Source organism: Myxine glutinosa, chromosome 13 (genome assembly GCF_964187855.1).
Source record: "Myxine glutinosa chromosome 13, kmMyxGlut1.1, whole genome shotgun sequence".
NCBI lineage: Eukaryota > Metazoa > Chordata > Myxini > Myxiniformes > Myxinidae > Myxine > Myxine glutinosa.
The window spans coordinates 38,823,746-38,846,332 of record NC_136273.1 but is presented as its reverse complement, the minus strand read 5'-3'; the positions used below and the strand labels follow the sequence as shown (position 1 = coordinate 38,846,332).

The 22,587-nt window shown below is 45.7% G+C and overlaps 1 long non-coding RNA gene across 1 annotated transcript; it reads right to left on the bottom strand.

Moving 5' to 3' along the window:
• Positions 1-802: 802 nt before the first annotated feature.
• Positions 803-15,854, bottom strand: LOC137413569 (uncharacterized). Its single transcript, XR_010981702.2, has 3 exons — positions 14,440-15,854; positions 1,679-1,811; positions 803-1,556 (listed from the first exon to the last, which is right to left on the bottom strand). It is a non-coding gene; the product is annotated as an uncharacterized LOC137413569 (long non-coding RNA).
• Between the last annotated feature and the right edge of the window lie 6,733 nt (positions 15,855-22,587).

The window sequence follows — 22,587 nt, the reverse complement described above, 5'->3', positions numbered from 1 at the left end:
GCGAAGGGGAAGGGAGGGGGGGGAGGGGAGGTGGGGGAAGGGGGAGGGGGGAAGGGGAGGGTGGAAGGGGGAGAGAGGGGGAAGGGGAAGGGAGGGGGAAGGGGATGGGAGGGGAAAGGGGAGGGGAGGGGGAAGAGGGGGAAGGGGGGGAAGAGGAGGGAATGGGGGGGGGGGAGAAGGGGAGGCAGGAGAGGAAGGGGGTTCATATATATGCTGGTGGGTGAATGTGGCTCACATTTCTAAGTTAAGTGTGATGCCGATCAGGAAGAAGAAGAAGCCATACTACCAAATTCGTACACTTCCGGAATGTATTCAAATGTCTGGTGATTGGTTTGTATTTATTTATGCGAATGTGTACTTGTATATAACTGTCATTAATTTTAAAAGGCTTAGGCACTATTGAGCAATTTTTTTTTTTTTACCCCAAAAAAAACGATCTTCTTTTTCTTTTTTTCTTTTTTCTTTTTAACAAATAACATTTTTCAATAACATTCCAACATGCTTAGTGTCATGTATAAAAATGCTGCACAGGCTTGGTTGCCTATAATTACGGCTCGCATGGCTGCAGACCTTAGTGACTTTGAAAGAGGGGTGATTGTTGGGGCACGTTTGGCAGGAGCTTCAGTGACAAAGGCAGCTCAACTTCCTGATGTTTCATGAGGAACAGTGTCTAAAGTGATGTTGGCATGGCAATCTGAGGTAAGGACATCAGCAGCAAAGGGCAACTGTGGACGGAAGCACATGCTCTAGAATTGTGATATCCATGCATTAATTTGAAGTGCAAGGCAAAACAGGTGAGCAATTGACTGTAAATTTCAACCAATTTAATTGTGCAAGCAACTAGTTTCATCAAAACGGTGCATCGAGAACTCCACAGAGCGGGACACCATAGTCAGGTTGCAGTGCACAAACTGCTCATCACACCTGGCAATGCACATTTGTGAGTCCAGTGATGAAAGAAGCACAAGCAATGGACGACCGAGCAGTGGAGGAATGTGATTCTGGTCAGATGAATCCTCCTTCACCAAGTTCTTGATAAACGGATGAGTGCACATGTGGCGCTAACCTAAAGAACTCTACATCCCCGAGTGCTTGGTTCCAACAGTGAAGGGTTCTGGTGGTTCTGTAATGTTCTGGGATGTATTTTCCTGACATGGCTTGGGTGCAGTCATTCCCTTATAAGGCAAGGTCAATGCCAATCTTTACTTTATGGTACTGAGTGAACAACTTCACCCCATGTTTCAGCATTTCATTCCTGCTGGGAGGGGTGTCTTCCATCATGACAATGTCCCCATCCACAGAGCAAGTGTGGTCGCCCAATAGTTTGATGATGTCCTCCATATGTCATGGTCTAATCAGATCTGAATGCAATCGAGCATTTATGGCAAATTCTGGAACAACACCTGAGACAGTGTTTTCCCCTCCTTCAAACAGGTGTGCGTTGATTGCCTTTCTCGTGGAAAAATGGTGCCGCATCCCTCCCGCGGAATTCCAGGCACTGGTGGACTCTAATGCCATGGCCATACAGGCCGTATTGGTCGGAGTAAAAATGAGACCTGCAGGCAATTGACATAGAAACAAACAGACAAAATAACAAACCAGGTGAACCAATATACTTGCGAATCTTCAATTGCACAAGTAACAAACAGACAGGACTGAAAACATAACCTCCGCCCACCTTCGGTGGCAGAGATAACGATTGAAAGGTTCTCGTATCCGGATCTTCACCAAAATCAAATCAACTGGTCCTTGTCACACACCCAAACTGTCCACAAATCTTGTCATAATCCGTCCATCATTTTTTCGATATCCTGCTCACAAACAGAAAAACACAAAGAAGGGTGAAAACACAACTTCCGTACTACGTTGATCTTCAGTAGCGGAGGTAAAAATGATGAATTTACCATGTTTGAATTTCTAACTTATAAACTAATCCACTAAATCCATCCGATCTGCTTTTACCCCAGAATCTTTGGAGTGAACTGATGACATCACATGACCTGTCTCATCTCATTCTCATCTAGTTGTGAACTCTTCTATTCTTGCACTGCATCTCTTCCTGTACATTTGTCAACCCCATCAGTTTTAAAGCTTCATCATGAAGCTTGATCAGTATATCCACCTGGCAAACAGAGGGCGCTCTCTATCCAGATATTCTACGCTGAGAACCCACCAGAAAAGTGTTATTCATACCCAAATGGGCACCTTTCATTCTCATACGGAGCACACATTGGAATGTGATTCATTCACACACTGAGGTACTTTTTGTCATACTAAGCACCCATCTTCAATGTTATTCATTCTCTGACACTTCATTTTCATACGGAGCACTCACGATGAGTGCGATTCATTCACACACTGAGCGACTTTCATTCTCACGTGGAGAAGGAGCACCCACCACGAGTGTTATTCATTCTCAAATAGTTGAGGTGTATCTTTTGAGAGAAATAACATCAGCAACAGCAATAACGGCAATGGGAAAAATAACAACAATAGCAATAACAACAGCAATTGTAATAGCAATTGCAACAGCAATAACTATAGAAAGTTCATAGAAAATGTTACCCCATGCAGTTTTCAAGTATCTATCTATAATTCCAGTAATCTCTGTGTGTATGTGTGTGTGTATGTGTGTGTGTCTGTGTGTCTGTGTGTCTGTGACCGCTGTTTCTCGACAACCACGGGTCCGATATACTTGAAACTTGCCAGGTATATTGCTGGGGACCTGAGGATGTGCCTTTTCAAGGTTTCATATTAATCGGACAAGTAGTTACCGAGCTATGTCCAAAAAACGATTCAACCAATCAGAGAGCAGCGAGCTATCACGTGTGCCGAACGTGGCGAACAGACTCTGCCTCGGACGGCACATTTGAGAGCGTATTCATTTATTTCACGTTGGCAAACTATGTTGGCGCTATGTTGGCGTTAAACTATGTTTTAAAACTAATTACAACTAATTTGCGATTCATCGTAACTGCGATATGCGACCTTCCGGACAGTCAAATGAGGACGTCACTTCCGGACTTACGGATAGTCATAGTGACGACGTACTGATGCTGAACGTGGCGAGCAGACGCTGTAAGGTACGATCGATTGTAGTACACGTTTATAATAACTCTGCCGATACAGGCCCGATTAACTGCAGCGCCATCCGAGCTGCGGCGTCGGGACGATACATTCATTGTACGGTCACATCACGCACTTACGGGCATGCCCATGGGCCCATGGGCACGCCCATGCATGCATGGGCGAAGACATTTTTTTTTTTTTTTTTGGCAAGGAACGGGCACCCACGTACGGGCACGTCCTAGTATACTTCAATTTAAATAAAATAATGATTTAAAAGATCGTTAAAAAAAAAAAATTCTGGAGGTTTAGCGCTATTGAAGCTGTCTTAGTCATACTCGACCTTATACACCACATAATTTTACACATCCAAGTACTGGTAAACTGGAGGGTTTTGAAAGTGACAAAAATGTGATTTGTGTTCTCAAGTGTTCAAGTATAAAATTCAATTTAAATAAAATAAAGATTGCAAAAGTCATATAAATAGATTAATTCCGGAATTTACCGCCATTGACGTGGTGTCTATTACACCACCTCATCTAACACATTAGTTCTTCATGCATGTTGCTCGTGTCCTTATGACGTCCTTATAAATGGTACGTTTCCTGTTGGGAATGATTTAAATCTTGTTTGACTGCCAGGCAGGAAGACAGAGTAAAAATATTATGTCCTTTCTGCGTATACGCGACCGGGACAAAATCAGAGGTTTTGGCTCACGCTCATGTTTAAATGGATTAAATAATCTGTTATGTTTATGGCACAGATTTTAATTTTCCGGTCTGGAGTAGACCTAGACCCAACCCACTCCCCCAAACCTCCACACAGGTGTTTTCAATTGCCCCATTATGTGGGTTTTACATGACCACATGTGAACTCACTGAGCAGTCAAACTTACCAAGATGGCTATGATGACCTATGGCTTCAACTTACCAAGATGGCTTCAACAAGCACACCTGTGGAGCAAGGTAGCTAGCTGGTGGGCAAAATGTCTCCTTCGAGCCTTTTATTCCATATTCTCAACGAGATCCTCTGCGACGGACTACGGAGACACCAATCCCATCGAACATGGACACGAGAGGTTTTCTGGAGGGACGTTTATGATGCTGTTGTAGTTACCTGATCAGTGTAGTGCTTATTCTGGAGCACACCCAATTATAGTGATGACGTCAGGTCAAGGTGACTCGTGTAAAAGAAAGTCCTCGCCACTCAAAACACAGCTGAGGTCATTACCATGGTTACGGTAGCAAATTAACACAATCAGCAAGTTGTCAAGGCTTTGTCATTGCAGAACGAAGAAAACTTCACATAAAACAAATCATTTGGGAAAGTGCGGGAATCCAGTTCAATTTGCCATTTTAATCCTTCCATGATGAAACTGGGCAAGCCTGAACAGCGTCTAGGACGAAACAGGACTGCCCTCTCAAAATTGCTCATTCGGTGTTTCACCCCAACTATGACGCATGGTCTGACCCTCCATGAGCCTGTCTCCACCTTCGTAACCACCACCTGTCTCTGTGCGGCTTAAATCTGTCTGCTGCTGCACCTATGGTTTCACCAAAACCAATTCCATGACAATGGTCTGATTATAAAGCTAGAATTTTCTCGCATTTGGGCGTCACAGCAAAGCTTAAAGGTTTGCCATATAGACAGCGTAACTCATGACATGACTGAGACCAACCATAACGAAATCTAGCACCACAAACCCTTAGAGTTAAATGAATGACCAACCATTACTGAGTCGACCAGAGCAAACCTTGAGAGTTAGGTGGATAATGATCCATAACTGATTCCTCACATAACTAGATGGTATTCATAGAATACTTACCCCGCACAGTCTTGAGAAGGACTTGGAACGAGCCAAGTATTCCATTGTTAAAGTTTTTTTTTCTTTGATCCAATATGGCTGCCAGACCAGTGACCGATGACATCACTTTTATGAAACTATATTTACCATGGATAGATGATCAATAAGTTAAAGTTTTGCATTGATTGGTAAAGCGGTTTCAGAGGAGAATACTTTCAAAGATTTTCCCTTAGATCCAATATGGCTGCCCCAACCATGTGACCTATGACATGTGACCCTTAATGTGATGTGACCTCTGCCCATGTAACCCTGAATCCTCCTGTCAAGTTTGGTTGAGATTGGACAAGTAATGAATGAATGTATCAAGGTCAGACAGATAGACAGACACCAATTTGCGCATTTTAGTATGACAAGATGTAGGGTGCAGACATACTGAAGGAAATGCTGCTGTTCACACAAGCGCCCAAAACCTTTATAATTTTCAATTACTCTCCAAAGTTTTCCCCAACTTTTTTGCTTTGGTTTTATCCATATTGCAATTTAAAAAAAAAAAAGTAATAGTAGACTAACTGAAAATAAATGCTACTGTTTACAAATGCATGATACTTTTCTGTGTTTCTGAATGAATAATATATTGTTGCGGATCTCAGCAACGGCCTTTTCCCCTTACCAAGGGTGGATTAGTCCCCTTGTCTTTGACTAGCCGACGGGACCCGGGACCTATGACGTCTTTCCCGGACAGCGCGAAATAGGGTTTTAGGACTAAGAATTCGCTATTACCTAATTACTCACGCTGCCCAGAAACGAGGAAATAAGCCCAGCCCGAATCACGGGTGTTGGTGGATACTCCGAGCGGTAGCGAACCCGTGACCCGAGCCGTTATCAAGGACAAGATCCCGATCCGAGCGGTTCTTAATCGTGCCATGCTTACCCAATGGGGGAAATCACTGAAACGGTCGAATTTTGAAGAAAGGAATAACACGATTTATTTACACTTTGTACAATAATCATAGTCTGGTCGTTTGATTGATGTACCGGGAAAAAATTGTTATCAAAGTATATATGGTATCAATCAAAGCGTGTTTTTGTGCTCTTTAACATGGTGAAAACTCCTCTTCAATCCTCCTTGGGGAAAAAAGGTTATAGTCGTTTTAGTGAAGGACCCTTTTTCAGTCAAATTTCAATGGCTTCCCATGTCAGAAACCACAGACACGATATAAGTATACATGATTTGTGCCTAGATGCATTATCAAAGTTCTTTAATCCAACACCTTTCATATATTTTAACAGTAGGTCATGTCATAACAGTAGGTCTCCCAGCGAAGAAAGCCTTGTCTTCAATGAAAACAGCTGTGTTATATGTCGAAATGGCTTCCAGGCACCGGGTGATCCGGTATAGGTCACTAGGGGTCTGCCAAATCTGATCATCTACAGTGAAGTACGTGGCCAACTTGATCTTCGCGATTATCTTCACCAGCGAAGTAGCACTACACCTTGTGGAAAAGTTCTTGTTCATGGGGAATGCCGACGCACTTTCGTTGACAAGAAGAGGTTGAAGCACCCAAGTGAGGAAAAGGAAACATTGAGTCCAAAGAAACAGAACTTGCGATCCGGCAGAGAACCATTCCAGTGGAGGGAGAACTGTTTCTTTTGCAACAGTGAAGTGAAAGTTGATAAACGACACCCAGACCACGATGAATCTAGAGTTGTGCGCACGATTCCTTTTCGCGAAGAAATGCTTGCAAAATGTCAGAAAAGGCAAGACACTTGGGCTAAGGATGTGCGCATGCGCCTTCAGGACTGCATTGACCTTGTTGCAGCTGAGGCAGTGTATCACAAATCTTGCTACTCTCGATTTTACTTTGACAAAGACCTAGCCTCTCCTAAAGGAGCTTCGAAAGCTGCTGGCCGCCCTGAAAGCCAATACATGTTTGAGCAATTCAACAAGTTGTGTGAATGGCTTGAGAGAGAAGCTGAACTGTATACTCTTCCAGAACTGTATTCAAAAATGATCGAGATTGCTGGTAGCAGTGATGTGTATTCTGTAAAGAGAATAAAACAGAAATTGCAGGATCGATACAAGGACTTTTTCTTTGCTGAAGTTGATGGAAGAAAAAACGTTGTGTGCTTCTGGAATATGGCCAACTTCATCATTAACGAGAAGTGGTACGAAGAAAAAAGACTGAACATTGAGGACGAAGCAGACAGGATCGTTCTCGCTGCGGCAAAGATAATCAAGGCCCAAATCCGGGCAATGTCGTATTCCAAGGATAAGTATCCAACCACTGACGATATTCGAAACGGCCTAGAGTGGCTGCCACATAGCCTGCGGATTTTTATGGAGAACATTTTTTCTTCCGACACCAAGCAAGCTTCAATAGGACAGTGTATCGTCCATGCGGCAAGACCTCGCTCTATCATCCCCCCCTTTGGTATTTGGCTTGGGTGTTGAGCTTGACCATGCATACGGTTCCAAATGGCTCATCAATGAACTAGCCAGATTAGGGTATTCAATATCCTATGATGAGGTGACGAGGTTCAAGCAGTCAGTGGTTCATACTGAGAACTTCGATGATCTAATTCCTGCTTATCCTGGAAGTTTTACCCAGTGGGTTGGTGATAATATTGACCACAACGTTGCAACTCTGGACGGTCGTGGAACATTTCATGGAATGGGTGTGATTGCAGTGTCGACGTTTGGCAGACCTGTTCCTCAAGTGACACCTCAGGCTATCGAGCAACGCAAGATAATGCAAGTTAAGACAGTTGTGGCAAACAAGGGAATTCCCATCCAATCGTATGACGAGCCAGACACTCCTAACCTCTCTTCAACGGTCTACAAGCCTCTCATTGAGCTGCAATTCCCTTACGTTCTGCCACCTTCTGTAAACTCAGAATTGCTTTGGCACTCCGGTTGGTACTTTAGCAACTCCACAAGCCCACGGCCTAACTGGTCAGGATTCATGCAGGACGTCTCAACTGGTAGACATCCACCACAATCTCGTGTGCAGATGTTGCCAATAATCGACTTAAACCCTGCTGATGAAACATGTATCTATTCTACATTGCTGTACATGCAGAGCCAAGCTGAGAAGTTGAACATTCCTACACCGTGCATCACGTTTGACCAGCCACTCTGGAGAAAAGCTGTCGAAATCATCGATGCCAAGTCACTGAACATAGTCTGCAGGTTAGGAGGCTTTCATACCATGAGCTTTCTCGGCAGCATCGGCAACTTGATGGAAGGTTCAGTCTTGTTGCACTTGCTTGAAACAGTTTATGGTGTGAATGCTGTGACACACATGATGTCGGGGAAGGCTGTTTCAAGAGCTCTAAGAGGACACTTTTTAGTTGAAGCAGCACTTATGGCCAGACTCATAGAAGCGGTGCTTCCGAGGAAATCATGCCAGGACAACGACGGACACTTTTTTGCAATGTTGCTTGGTAATGGCCTGACTATACGCCGGACGTGTAATATTTTTTTCCCATGATGGTACAGGGCAATTATACTATACTACACTATATTTTAATGACAATTGCCCTGTACCATCATGGTGAAAAAATTCGCACCCCGGACACAAGGCTGTTACCATGCTGGATAAATCGTGCTGTAAAAAGTTTTCCCCAAAGAGGATCAAAGAGGAGTTTTCACCATCATGTAGAGCATAAAATTGCGCTTCTTTTGATGCCATATATGCTTTGGTAACAATTTTTTCCCGGTACATTAATCAAACGACCAGACTATTCTGACATGGGAAGCCATTGAAATTTGACTGAAAAAGGGTCCTTCACTAAAACGACTATAACTGTTTTTCCCCAAGGAGGATTGAAGAGGAGTTTTCACCATGTTAAAGAGCACAAAAATACGCTTTGATTGATACCATATATGCTTAGGTAACAATTTTTTCCCGGTAGCCCATGATTTTGACTTCAAACGACCATACTATCAGAAGAAGAAAACACAGTGCAGCGTTAAACAGTCTTATACTTATCCCAAGACAAACGGGCCTGTTCACACTCAGACACACTCACACGGGGTTTGCAGACGAACAGGTCGATGGTCCAGGGATGGCGTCCAGGCAGCTCGCTCTCCGGTCCCCAACTCGCACCGCGAAGCAGATGAAACAGATGGCAGGAGCTCTCCACGTGTCGTTTTTGCGCACGGGGTTATTACAGGGCGAACGGTAGGGCTGGCTTTGGCGGTTACACTTGCGGCTGCGGCCATGTATGTAATAAGCGTATAGTTCAATATGCGCTCACAATGTGCTTCTCAATCAATGGCCTCGACAAATCCTTCCGATACTGTCGTGTGCACGCCGGTCCTCCGAATACTCCTTGCATAAGTTCTCACAAGCGCCTCTCCCTTCTCAACTGAGGTCCAACTCGAGCGCCTGCCTCTCCCTTCTCATAACTGAGGTGGGGGCCTTGCGTCAAGGGTTTTATTGCCACGCCCTTGGAACCCTCTGGAACTTACTAGACGCGTCTTGCCACGCCCTATCATGCCATGCCCTCAAAGCCCTGATTGGCTGGTAGCCCTTACCGTCATCGCCTTCTGACGCGCAGCTTGACGCGGCCACACCTCGACCCTCGCGCTCCTCACTCTTCTTAGGCCTACCTCGTGGTACCTGACTAGTTTCGAGCAAAACCAAGGGCAGCGAACGCTGCTGGCAGCCAAAGCGTAACAAACTTGAGGGATGCCAAATGGGGCGTGGGATCGAGTTTACCCATAGATGAAAATGAAGGGTGGCCGCAAAAGGAAAAGGACCTAAGCTCATTTCTTTACACAACGCAGATGTCACTAGGGAAATGGCCTACTCTTACACATACTATGACATAACTAATTCTAAGTGGGCCTACGTGTTGCTTGTGGACTAACTATGGGGGGAAAACCTTTAACCTTTAATGATGTCATATGTACAATCTCAAAACCGCAACAATATTGTATTCAATAAATTTGTTAATTTAAGTTCAATTATCTCGTGTATTTCTCATTTTTTTATATTAAATTATTTAATCAGATGCATGTATCAACATTATATCAGTCATCGGCTCCCCTGCTCTCTAAGTATCGGAATTAGCATCGACATCGGCCCTTGAAAACCGCATATCGGTCGACCTCGAGTTATAAGTTGTGCTCTGGCGAGAGGCCTGCCTCAAGCCATTTAAATGGCCATGGAACAAACCTTAATGTTCATTCAGTACGATAGTTAGCCCATCCCCTGCACAGAAGGAGACGGGGTTTCGCAATCACTTCTGTGTGTCTGTCTGTCCGGGCCGTAACTTTTTTAACCATTTGGCGTAAAATCATTTGAGCTATTGTCATCAAATTTTCAAAGCTTTGTTATGATAATACAGAGAAGAAAAATTAAGTTTTGTCAAAAGGTCAAAGGTCAGCGTCACATAAAATCATCAATTTTCATTCATTTGACCTGAAATTTCAATTTACCATTTCAGTTTTATCATCAAATTTTCAACAAAGCTTTATTATGAAATTATGGTGCAGACAAATAAAAAATTTTGTCAAAAGGTCAAAGGTCAAAATCATCAATTTTCATCCAATTGACCAGAAATTTAAATTTACCATTTGAGTTTTGTCATCAAATTTTCAACAAGCATTTATTATGAAAATATGGAGAAGGCAAATGAATGATTTGGTCAAAAGGTCAAAGATTGGCGTCACATAACATCATCAATTTTCTTCTGATTGAGCTGAAAATTTAAGAATTTGCATATTAGATCACTGAATTGGTTCACCAATCAAAAGCTAGAAGCCCTTTTTTTTAGATCAAAAGGTCAAAGGCCAAGGTAGCATAAAATCGTAAATTTTCTTCCAATTGACCTGACATTTTAAGAATTTGCATGTCAGGTCACAGAATTGGTTCATCAATCAAAAGGTAGAAGCCGATTATTATTATTTTTTAGATCTAAAGCTCAAAGGTCGAGGCTGCATAAAATCGTAAATTTTCTTCCAATTGACCTGAAATTTTAAGAATTTGCATGTCAGGTCACAGAATTGGTTCATCAATCAAAAGGTAGAAGCTGATTTTTTTTTTTTTTAGATCTAAAGCTCAAAGGTCATGGCTGCATAAAATCATCAATTTTCATTTTCTATTTGTTAAACAGTTTTCGTTATTTTGAGCAGATGGAAGAAGATGAAGACGTCTGAATACAAACGGACACCGATGGGCTTTGCATTTTCAGATGCTTTCTAGTTGTTTTTGCATTTGAAGTTTGAGTGTTGATGAATATTTCAATATTTGGTGATACTAAGCAAATTGTTTTGATATTAGGACCAGTCAGTGCTTGCAGCACTGTGTGATCTGTGTTTGCGGAGACACTTTGTCACCTGGGGGTGAGTTAAAGAAACAAGTTCAGATATCACCTTTATTTTCATCTACTATATAAGAGAGCTGTCTGTGTGTGTCACCATTTTTCTCAGAGATGGCTGAACAGATCTTCGTCAAACTTTCAGAGGTTCATCCATGACATCAGTGACTTTTGAAGAAAAAAAAAGTTCGTTTTTTGGATTTAAAAAAAAAATTCGCTCGAAAGTGCCTAAACCTTTTTGATTAATGACAGTTATATACAAGTACACATTCCCATATATAAATACAAAACAATTACCAGACATTTGAACACAAATAATCAAAATTCCGGAAGCCATCGAAGTTGGTGGTAGGGCTTCTTCTTCTACTTCCTGAACGTCATCATACTTAACTCAGAAACGTGATCAACGGCACATTCACCAGCATATATTCAACGAAAAGGTAAAATGATGATTTGACATTTGTGATGGATTCTGATTTGGATGTAATTGCTTTTCCATTATATTTGGCCTCATTTCAAATATGTTAATGTTTCTTTTTCGCTTGAGCAATGCCGGGTACTCCAGCTATAAACACTTATATACTTTACTCGGGGTACAAATACAAATACAACTTTGTCTGGGGGGTAACATAGGCTATGTGGCCGTGGCCTCATGCGGGGTGTGGGGGACCGGGAGAGGGGCGTAAATTCTCTATGTAAATGTGTACCGTGTAGCGCCACCTGGTGATGGTGGCAGAGGGTATTACAATTTCCATTTTATACCTGGGTAACACTGAGGTTAGAGGCACTCTTTGCATGGGTAATTTTTTCCTCCTTCCCTTCCCCCCCCCCTCCCCCAAAACGGAGGGGCCTGTCAAACCCCCCCCCCCCCCCCCCAAATATGTATATTTAGTATATCTTTCCCCTCCCTCTCCCCTCATCTCTCCCTCCCCTTCCCTTTCCACTCCCCCCACTCTTTTCCTCACCCCTCTCTCCTGCCTCCCTCCACCACCCCCCCCCCCCCCCCAATCTGTATATACTCCTGCTAGTATTTTATAACTGTAAACTTCGTAGGTCATGTTGTTTCAATATTCCCCTTGTGTCATCTCTCTATAAATTTTGAACTCCAGCTTATAGCAAATTCCATTGTAGAAATTAAGGTTCAAATGCAACTGATATTTTCAGCTGTGATATTAAAGGATAACAAATTACAGTTCATATGTATTGCAATCATTGATGAGGATGATGAATGATGGATGACATTATTGATTGACAATCGGTAATACTTTTACATGTCAATAACAATAAGCTGTTATCTTGTATTCTGTTTGTTCTTGAACTGTAATAGATCGGAACTAAAGTTCACTTAAACCTGTTAGACCTATGTACTGTATATCGGAATGTCTGCCAAAGTGCATTGATGTATGTTGAAGGTTTTTTGGTTTATTCATTTTTGTTTTTCTCCTACTCATGGGTTCACCCATTTGTTTGATGGATGAATAAAACTTATTCAGAACAAGCATTCATCTCCCACTTACACTTACAGGAGTGAATAGTCTCAAGATCAACATTGTTGATCACGACTGGGGCCCTGGGGGTAACTGAGCTGTGGATTTCCAAAAGTCAAAAATAATTTGCTTAATCTATTGAGTGTTCATCTTCAGAGAATTATCACTACATCATGTAACAAAATTCGGAAGTGTTTCTATAATCCACTTCACTATCTTTAAGAAACCTGACAATCACAGTGTCATCTGTATATTTAACAAGGAGCTGATACTCTAGGTCCCCCGCATTTTGGGTGGTGTAAGGAATAGATAGATATTTGCAATATGAAAGCTAAATTTTCAACGGTTTTTGAAACATTGTGTACACAAAAGTAGGCTTACGGAGACGGATGATCGGCCGGTTAATGTCCCCGTCTCCAAGCTTGTCGGACGGAAGGGGAACAAAAATGCTAACATTGTTTGAGTGTGAAATATAATCGTTTGTATACCAAATAAAAATTATTGGTGAAAGAACATCCTTGTGGGTTCTCAATGATCATTGTTATCTTCGTTCTGACAAAGTGTTGTTTACTTGTATCCGCCGAGGCGCTGATCGCTGATCCACGGAATGAGAGATGGCTTGACTTTCAGGTTTTGCAGCTCTTCAATAGTCAGTATATTTGAATTGTGTTGAATGCGGATGAAATATCTGAAATATATACGAAGGTACAGTTGCTCGCACATAACACCCAATTGCATCAATGTGTTGTGGACAGCGTTCATCGGGCACAGGACTGCGTCATCAACAGATTTGCCTGGTTGATTGGCAAATTGAAGTTTCTCGATGTGGCTGGAGAAGAAAACTCATGACAATTCTCTACAACAACTTCATCGGACGAGTTTAATTCGATCAGCCGATAGTCATTCAATTCAGAGGGTCGTGCTCGCTTTAGGTACAACATTCGCAGATTTCCAGCGGGATGGAATTGAATATAAATCCATTGGCTCCTGGAAGATAACAAATGTGGTTTTGAATGTCACAAAGTCCCTTTCTTTGTATGTTTGAGGATACCTGTTGAACTTTCTGCCCTCGGGGGACCATCGACTGAGGCTTTGTGTAAAATTCATTACATAATTCAACAAGATATTTCATAATACACAACAAATTGCAATGAAGTGTAGGTAGGGCGGTATAAAGTTGCCTGAGATTCCTTATGTTTGTAACAAAGCTACTATGCTTGTAATCTTCATTACCTAACCACCGTGAAGGTGGACGCAGGTTATGTTTTCACTCCTCTCTATCTGTCTGAGAGCAAGCAATCTCAAAAGGTTGTTGACGGATTCAGCCGAAACTTGGCAAACAAGTTGTGAGAGCGACAAGGCCAAATTGATTCGATTTTGGTGAAGATCTGAATCCGGATCCAGAAACTATAATTTAATTTTAAGTGATTCTTCACCATTGAGACCCTCTCCTTGCGTGGCAGAATCCCATAGCTTTCTGCTTCTTTCCTCTGGGCTGGTGCGAACTCTGTTCTACAGAGATGTCACCGGCACGCCCAATGAATGTTTACAAGAGGTTTTACACAGAGTTAATTAAGTTTAATCCCTCTCCATCTTATCACAAACACAACCTCGTATCGTGCACATTCAAACCGAATCATTAATCTGACATGTCCCTGGACTTCCTTACATTGAGATTTGCTTCCTACTCGCACACAGTCCATACTATTCTATACAGTTCTATCTTGATACTGTCTGGCACCCCATCCTGCTCACCAAACTCTCCTCCCATGGTATCCATGGAAATCTCCACTCATGGCACGTGGACTTCCTCTCCTGTCGCAGTCAACATGTGGCTCTAAGTGGAATCCTCTCATCATCGGGAGATCTGTGGGAGGGAGAGGGCTTGGGGGAGGAGGAGTGGGGAATGGGAAAGGTAAAAAACACATGGACACAGCTAGAACTTCCAGGAAAGAAGTCGGTATTTCAGAAAAGTGGATCTGGGGTGAATTAACAGGGGGAGAAAAGATCAAGGTCTCTATGTCTATGTCTCACTCTCACACTCTCACTCTCACTATGTCTCCCCAAAAAGACCATCTGGAAAACCCTCCCATTTACTTTCTCAACAATGCTCTCAACGTTCTGTCATTCAAACTTTTGGGTCTCACTATCTGCCATTATCTTTTCTGGGAAAGCCATATTTCCAAGCTGGGCTCCAAAGCCAGTCGCTGACTTGGCATCCTCCGTCATCTGAAGTACTTTCTTGGCACTACTGCAGGTAGATGGAGTACTGCTCTCTCCACTGGACTGGTGCTCCTGCCTCACACCTAGCTCGGCTTCATGCAGTTGAAACCAAGGCTTTTAGGATTATTGGTATCTCTCACGATGAAGCCGATTCTGAGGGCCTTTAACTCGCTCAACGCAGGCAGGTTGGCGGTCTTTCTATCTTCTACCGACTCCTCTCCGGCCTTGCACCCCCTGCTCTGTCTGTGCTCTGTACCCCAAGTATTCCGGCAAGACGCGTAACATCTCCAGAAACCCTCTTCTGGTGAAACTGCCAAAATCAAGACTCGCTGCTCACCTTCACTCCTTCATTCCTCTTTTCTCCCACCTCTCGAACAAACTCCCTCACTCTCTTCAATCCCTCTCCTCCCTCCAAGCTGTTCACCACCAACTTATATCTTCCCCCATTCAAAATCTTGATCTTTTCTACCCCTGTTAATCCACCCCAAATCCACCTGCTTCAAATTCCCCGTTTTCTTTCCTGAAAGCCCATGCAGTGTCCATCTTCTTTATCCAGTGTACTCCAGTCCTCTGTCTTCCACAGATGTCCCTGTTCACTGCTGTTGTACTTCCCTCTCTCTCGCCCATTCTTTTCTCCCGCTCCCTTTATTATATGTTATATGTGCTAGCTGTCATACAAGCCGAGACCAAGTATACAAAAAAATTATCTTCCAAGGTAATCTCTAATCCCCGTAAATATAACAGTATTTTCGACTTATTTTAGAGGCTTTTCAAACCATGTTTATGTTACGCCACACACTTGTAACCATGCTTGCTTGCTTTTCAAACCATGCTTGGCACGCACGAGAAACGTTAGTTTGCCGCCACCCCGATGGACTTACTTTGTTGCTAGGGGTGTCTGTGCCTGCACGCCGAGCATTCTGGGGCAGATTATACATTTCAAAAAGTCACTAATTACCCCACGTGCAGGAAGTGAAAAGCGGGGTTAAGCAATTGGTTTACTTCTGTCTGACTGTCCACCTGTTTGTCCACAAACGTCAGTTTATAATCTAGGGTGTTTATGTAATGTTTATGTAATGAACGTAGAGCAGCCACGAAGGCTGGAAAGGGTGGAAATGCGAATGGTTCGGTGGATGTGCGGAGTATCGTTGAGAGAGAGGAAGACAAATGATGAATTGTGAAAGATGATGGGAATAGAGCCTGTGATTGATGCTGTGAAGAGGAACAGGTTGAGATGGTTTGGTCATGTGTTGAGGAAGGATGAAAGTGACTGGTTGAGAAGAGTGATGGAAATGAATGTAGAAGGAAGTAGAGGACGGGGAAGACCGAGAAAGACTTGACTGAAGATGGTGGAAGGAGAAATGCGGGCAAGGGGGTTAACAAGGGGAGATGCAGAAAATAGGGCAAAATGAGAAGATTGTCATGGGGACCGCAAGGCTAACCCTCGCTCTAGCAGGGAAAATGGCCTTAAAATGCCTGTTGTTGTTGTTTTTGCTCTACAGTTCCTAAACCTTTTTGATTAATGACATCAAATTTTTCCTCCTTCACCCACCTCTCTCCCCCCAAAACGGAGGGGCCTGTCAAAGCTACTTCCCCAAAAGATGTATAATTATGTAGTATATCTTTCCCCTTCCTCTCCCCCCCCCCCCCCCCCCCCCACCTCTAACCCCCCCTCCCCAACCTGCCCCCTCCCCCCACAACGCCGGGTACTTCGGCTAGTAGTCAGATAACGATAAGAGAAGAGGATTCATTTTTGCCTCAAAGTTGTTTCTACTTCAAGTTATTAGCAAGACATAGATTTGGACTCAACACAACTGGGGCTCAGCCCTAGCCTATCTAGTTTCCCCACCTGTTCACAATGTAAGTTGAACCCTCCTTGACGGAACGATGAGCGTATTGCTTCAATCTCCCAGAATACCAATCCTTGGTGGGTGCAAGGTGGTCTTGCCTCCATGTCGGGCAGATTCTAAGGTGACACCGAGGTGTAAAAACAATCTACGCTCAGCCCACGTATCTGCTTCGAAGCATAATGACGTCATGCCACCTTTTTAATGTGGCCGTTTTTCTTGGGACACACAAAAGCGCACCAATACACTTTGCACTATGGTGGTGAAAAAAACAAACACTGGTTATAGTTTGTTATTTATATTCAGGAACATGAGAGTTGGCGATGAATGATGAACATTCATTTCAGTGGTTAGTAAGTTCTTCTGGGAAATCCCTCCCTCCCCTTCAATACCACCTTTAGAGGCCATTTTTCCCCGCAGAGCAGGAGTTGGCCCTTTTTGTAGCAATGTTTTATGGCCGGATGCCCTTCCTGCCGCCAACCCTGTTAGTCGCCCCTTGCGACACACAGGGAATTACCAGTGAGCTCAATTTGCCGACCTCAGAAGGATGACGCTGGTGTTAATTCAGCGATCGACCAGGATTCAAACCCAGGATCCAAGGATCCCAAGCCGGCACCCTAACCGCTAAGCTAACACCAGGCTTATTCCCTCCCCTTCAATGTGACAAGGTAATAAAATATGGGTGGTGGTGGTGAAGGTGGTGATGGGGGTGAAGGTGGTGGTGGAGATCACGGTGGTGGTGAAGGTGGTGATGGGGGTGAAGGTGGTGGTGGAGATCACGGTGAAGGTGGTGGTGGAGATCACGGTGAAGGTGGTGGTGGAGATCGCGGTGAAGGTGGTGGTGGAGATCGCGGTGAAGGTGGTGGTGGAGATCATGGTGAAGGTGGTGGTGGAGATCGCGGTGAAGGTGGTGGTGGAGATCGCGGTGAAGGTGGTGGTGGAGATCGCAGTGAAGGTGGTGGTGGAGATCGCAGTGAAGGTGGTGGTGGAGATCGCGGTGAAGGTGGTGGTGGAGATCGCGGTGAAGGTGGTGGTGGAGATCGCGGTGAAGGTGGTGGTGGAGATCGCGGTGAAGGTGGTGGTGGAGATCGCGGTGAAGGTGGTGGTGGAGATCGCGGTGAAGGTGGTGGTGGAGATCGCAGTGAAGGTGGTGGTGGGGATCGCGGTGAAGGTGGTGGTGGAGATCGCGGTGAAGGTGGTGGTGGAGATCGCGGTGAAGGTGGTGGTGGAGATCGCGGTGAAGGTGGTGGTGGAGATCGCGGTGAAGGTGGTGGTGGAGATCGCGGTGAAGGTGGTGGTGGAGATCGCGGTGAAGGTGGTGGTGGAGATCGCGGTGAAGGTGGTGGTGGAGATCGCGGTGAAGGTGGTGGTGGAGATCGCGGTGAAGGTGGTGGTGGGGGTGAATGTGGGTGGTGGTGGGGGTGAATGTGGGTGGTGGTGGGGGTGAATGTGGGTGGTGGTGGGGGTGAATGTGGGTGGTGGTGGGGGTGAATGTGGGTGGTGGTGGGGGTGAATGTGGGTGGTGGTGGGGGTGAATGTGGGTGGTGGTGGGGGTGAATGTGGGTGGTGGTGGGGGTGAATGTGGGTGGTGGTGGGGGTGAATGTGGGTGGTGGTGGGGGTGAATGTGGGTGGTGGAGGGGGTGAATGTGGGTGGTGGTGGGGGTGAATGTGGGTGGTGGTGGGGGTGAATGTGGGTGGGGGTGGGGTGAATGTGGGTAGTGGTGGGGTGAATGTGGGTGGTGGTGGGGTGAATGTGGGTGGTGGTGGGGTGAATGTGGGTGGTGGTGGGGTGAATGTGGATGGTGGTGGGGGTGAATGTGGGTGGTGGTGGGGGTGAATGTGGGCGGGGGTGAACGTGGTGGTGGGGGCGAAGGTGGTGGTGGAGATCGCGGTGAAGGTGATGGTGGAGATCGCGGTGAAGGTGGTGGTCGAGGTCGGGGTGATAAAACTTGTCCGATGATGTCTTGTCCATATTACGTCGAGATAAGTTGGGACGAGTTCTGTTTTATGTAGGTCTACATAAAACAGTTCCGTTTCCGGTCCTGTCGTGAGAGGACGCTGGCGTCACTTGCTCGCCGCTTCTCTGACTGGACCATTGTCCGTATCTTGCTTTCCTGGTGGTCGTGGCGGATTTTTGGCCATTGAGTCTTCCTCTGCACGGTCCCGGCTCGGCTCTGCTGCTCCTGGCTTCACCTGCTCGGCTCCTTCGCTGTTTCCTCGGGCTCACTCTCGTGGGTTGTGCCCATTGTTTGCAGCGGCGGTGGTGGCGGTTTGCCGCCGTGATCTTGATTAGCAGCGGCGGTCGTTTGCCGCTGCATTTGCCGCTTTGCCTCCTCAACCTTGGCCTCGTGCTCGTCTCTTCGCTCCTGTCTGCCCTCTGCATGGTCCCGGCTCTGCTCCTGGCTTCACCTGCTCGGCTCCTTCGCTGTTTCCTCGGGCCCACTCCCGTGGGTTGTGACGATTGTTTCGCCTCCTCACCCTTGGCCTCGTGCTCGTCCCTTCGCTCCTGCTGGCATGGCTCTGCGGTACTCCACCGCAAGGCTTCTCCTGCTTAAAACCCGCTCCACCCCATCATGCATCTCTGCAATCAAATCGAATGGACTCCTGCGTCGACCCAGGTACATTCACCGTGGCTCCGGTCGTAAGTTTGTTTATTTACAATCAGGTCACTCCATCCCCATCCTTTGGTCGGCTCAGCGCACTCCCACTCATGGTCCCAACACACCTGGTCACAACAACGCACAAAATCGCACCTCCTGTCTGCGAACCCTGGCCAAATCACCTGGATTCATACCCGCCGTACAAAACAACATCAAGCTCACCCTGTTCAATACCCGGTCCCTCAACAACAAATGCCTCATCCTGAACGACGACATCCTGGAAAATAAACTGGACTTTCTCTGTCTCACTGAGACCTGGCAACAACCACTGGACTACTACACGCTCAACCTCACCACACCCAATGGATATTCTTACATCAATAAACCACGCTCGGAGGGCCGAGGTGGTGGAATTGCCGTTATTCACCGACAAGACATCAAGACCAACCTCATCTCCATCTCATCTGCTCCATCATTTGAACACCTGGCTTTTAAACTCTCTGGTCACACACAGTCAGTCATGGCTGTTGTCTACCGCCCTCCCAAACCACACCCATCATTCCTGTCTGACTTCTCCTACTTTCTGACCCAGCTATGTTCCCTCTCCCCCTCAATCCTCCTCCTTGGTGATTTCAATATCCACATAGACTCCACTGACTCCACGCTAACCACTGACTTCACTGATTTACTCACCTGCTTTAACCTCACTCAACATGTCAACTTTCCTACCCATAACCGTGGTCACATTTTGGACCTTGTCTGCTCTACTGGACTAATTTTGCACCATCTCTCTGGCTCCGACCTCACTCTCTCTGACCACCTAGCCATCACTCTGACCATCAACATCCCCACCCCAGCACCAAGGCATTATCGCACTATCAACTTCCGTAAGCTAAACGCTCTTTCACCTACCTCATTCTCATCGACCCTCTCTGAAAAAATGTCCACTTCTCCCTTCGTTGACCTCCACACCCCTTCTGACCTCACTGACTACTACAACCACACTCTCTCCTCCTGCCTTGACCAACTTGCGCCTATAAAAACCAAAACAGTTTCTTTCACCCATTCTGCTCCCTGGTTTACGCCTGAACTCCGCCTGATGAAAACTCGTGCTCGCCAACTTGAAAGACTCCGCAATAAATCAGGTCTCACAGTTCACTCCCAGGCCTACAAGGACCACATACAACACTATAAAGATGCCCTCTCCCGTGCCCGCTCCGCCTACTACTCTCAAATTATCCACTCTGGCTCCGGAAACCCAAAAGCACTCTTCTCTACAATAAACAAACTCCTCAGCCCCCTGAACACCACCACCCAGTCATTCACAATAGACAACTGCATCTCCTTCCTTTCATTCTTCCAACGCAAAATTGAAAACATCTACAACAGCTTGACCACCGCCGCACCCGCTCCCCCTCAAACCACCTGCCCCCCCTTATCCTGCCATCCCCTGTCTCAATTCTCCCCAGTCTCCCCTACTGACCTCTCTGAACTCCTCATCGGAATGAAAACTGCCACCTGCACAATTGACCCCATCCCCTCCAGCTTTGTCAAGGCCTCCCTTCCTGCTCTCTCTCCACTTATCATTGCAACAATAAACTCCTCCCTGTCTACAGGCATCGTCCCACCATCCCTCAAAATTGCTGCTGTTACCCCCATTCTGAAAAAACCTGGACTAAACCCTGACACTCTAAATAACTTCAGACCGATCTCCAACCTACCCTTTCTGTCAAAGGTTTTGGAACGCGCTGTAGCCACTCAACTCAAACATCACCTCTCTGCCAATAACCTGTATGAAACATTCTAATCCGGATTCCGCTCCAACCACAGTACTGAAACTGCTCTCCTCAAAATCACCAATGACCTTCTCCTCTCCTCTGACGCTGGCAACCTCAACATTCTCATCCTCCTCGACCTCAGCGCCGCCTTTGACACCATCGATCACACCATCCTCCTCACCCGACTTGAAACCACCTTTAACATTACCGGCACTCTTGGATTAAATCATACCTCTCTGACAGACGTCAGTTCATCTCCATCAATAACTGCAAATCCCCCACTGCTCCCCTCCCCCAAGGTGTCCCCCAAGGTTCAGTTCTTGGCCCCCTCCTCTTCATCCTTTACCTGTCCCCCCTCGGTCACTTAATCCGCCGTCATGGTCTCCAATTCCACTGCTTCGCCGATGACATCCAGCTTTTCATCTCCACCAAGTCCATCTCCACCGCCACCCACTCTATCCTGACAAACTGCATCACTGAAATAAAATCCTGGCTTCAAATCAACTTCCTCAAACTTAACTGTGATAAATCTGGAATAATCATCATTGGCCCAAAAACGCTCACCAAGTCCACCCATAACTTTGCCCTCCACATCGACGGTTTCCCAGTATCCACCTCCCCTCACATCCGGAATCTTGGCATCATCTTTGACCAAACCCTCTCCTTCGACAAATACACTAAACAGATCACAAAGACAGCCTTCTTTCACCTGAAAAACATCGCCCGTCTCCGTCCATCCCTCTCCTCCGTGGCTGCAGAAACCCTCATCCACGCCTTCATCACTTCCCGTCTGGACTACTGCAATAGCCTCCTTTATGGTTCACCCTCAACAATCACCAATAAACTCCAATACATTCAGAACTCCGCTGCCTGTCTACTCACCCATTCCCGGACCCATGACCACATCACCCCCGTCCTTTACAAGCTTCACTGGCTCCCCATCTCCCAGAGAATCCAGTACAAAATCCTCCTCTTGACCTACAAAGCCCTCCATAACCTGGCCCCATCCTACCTGGCTGACCTCCTCTCCAGACACACTCCCACCCGCAACCTCTGCTCTGCTGGTACCAACCTCCTGACGCCCCCCCCCCCCCCCCCCCATCCGGACCAAATTTAGATCCTGGGGGGACAGGGCCTTCTCCATCGCTGCTCCCACCCTCTGGAACTCGCTACCTCACACCATCAGAGACTCCTCCTCACTCACCACATTCAAAACATCACTCAAGACCCACCTGTTCAACACTGCATTCAACATTTAACCCACAGCATCTAACCCCTGACTATCTCCTCTCCTTCTCCCTCCTTTGTGCTTTGAATATTTCCCTATTGATTCTTCTTTTTTTGCAATTGTTTTTATGTTTTGCTATGCATTATGTTTTGCACTCTGTCAAAGCGTCTTTGGGCTTCCTGAAAAGCGCTATATAAAATAAATGCATTATTATTATTATTATTAT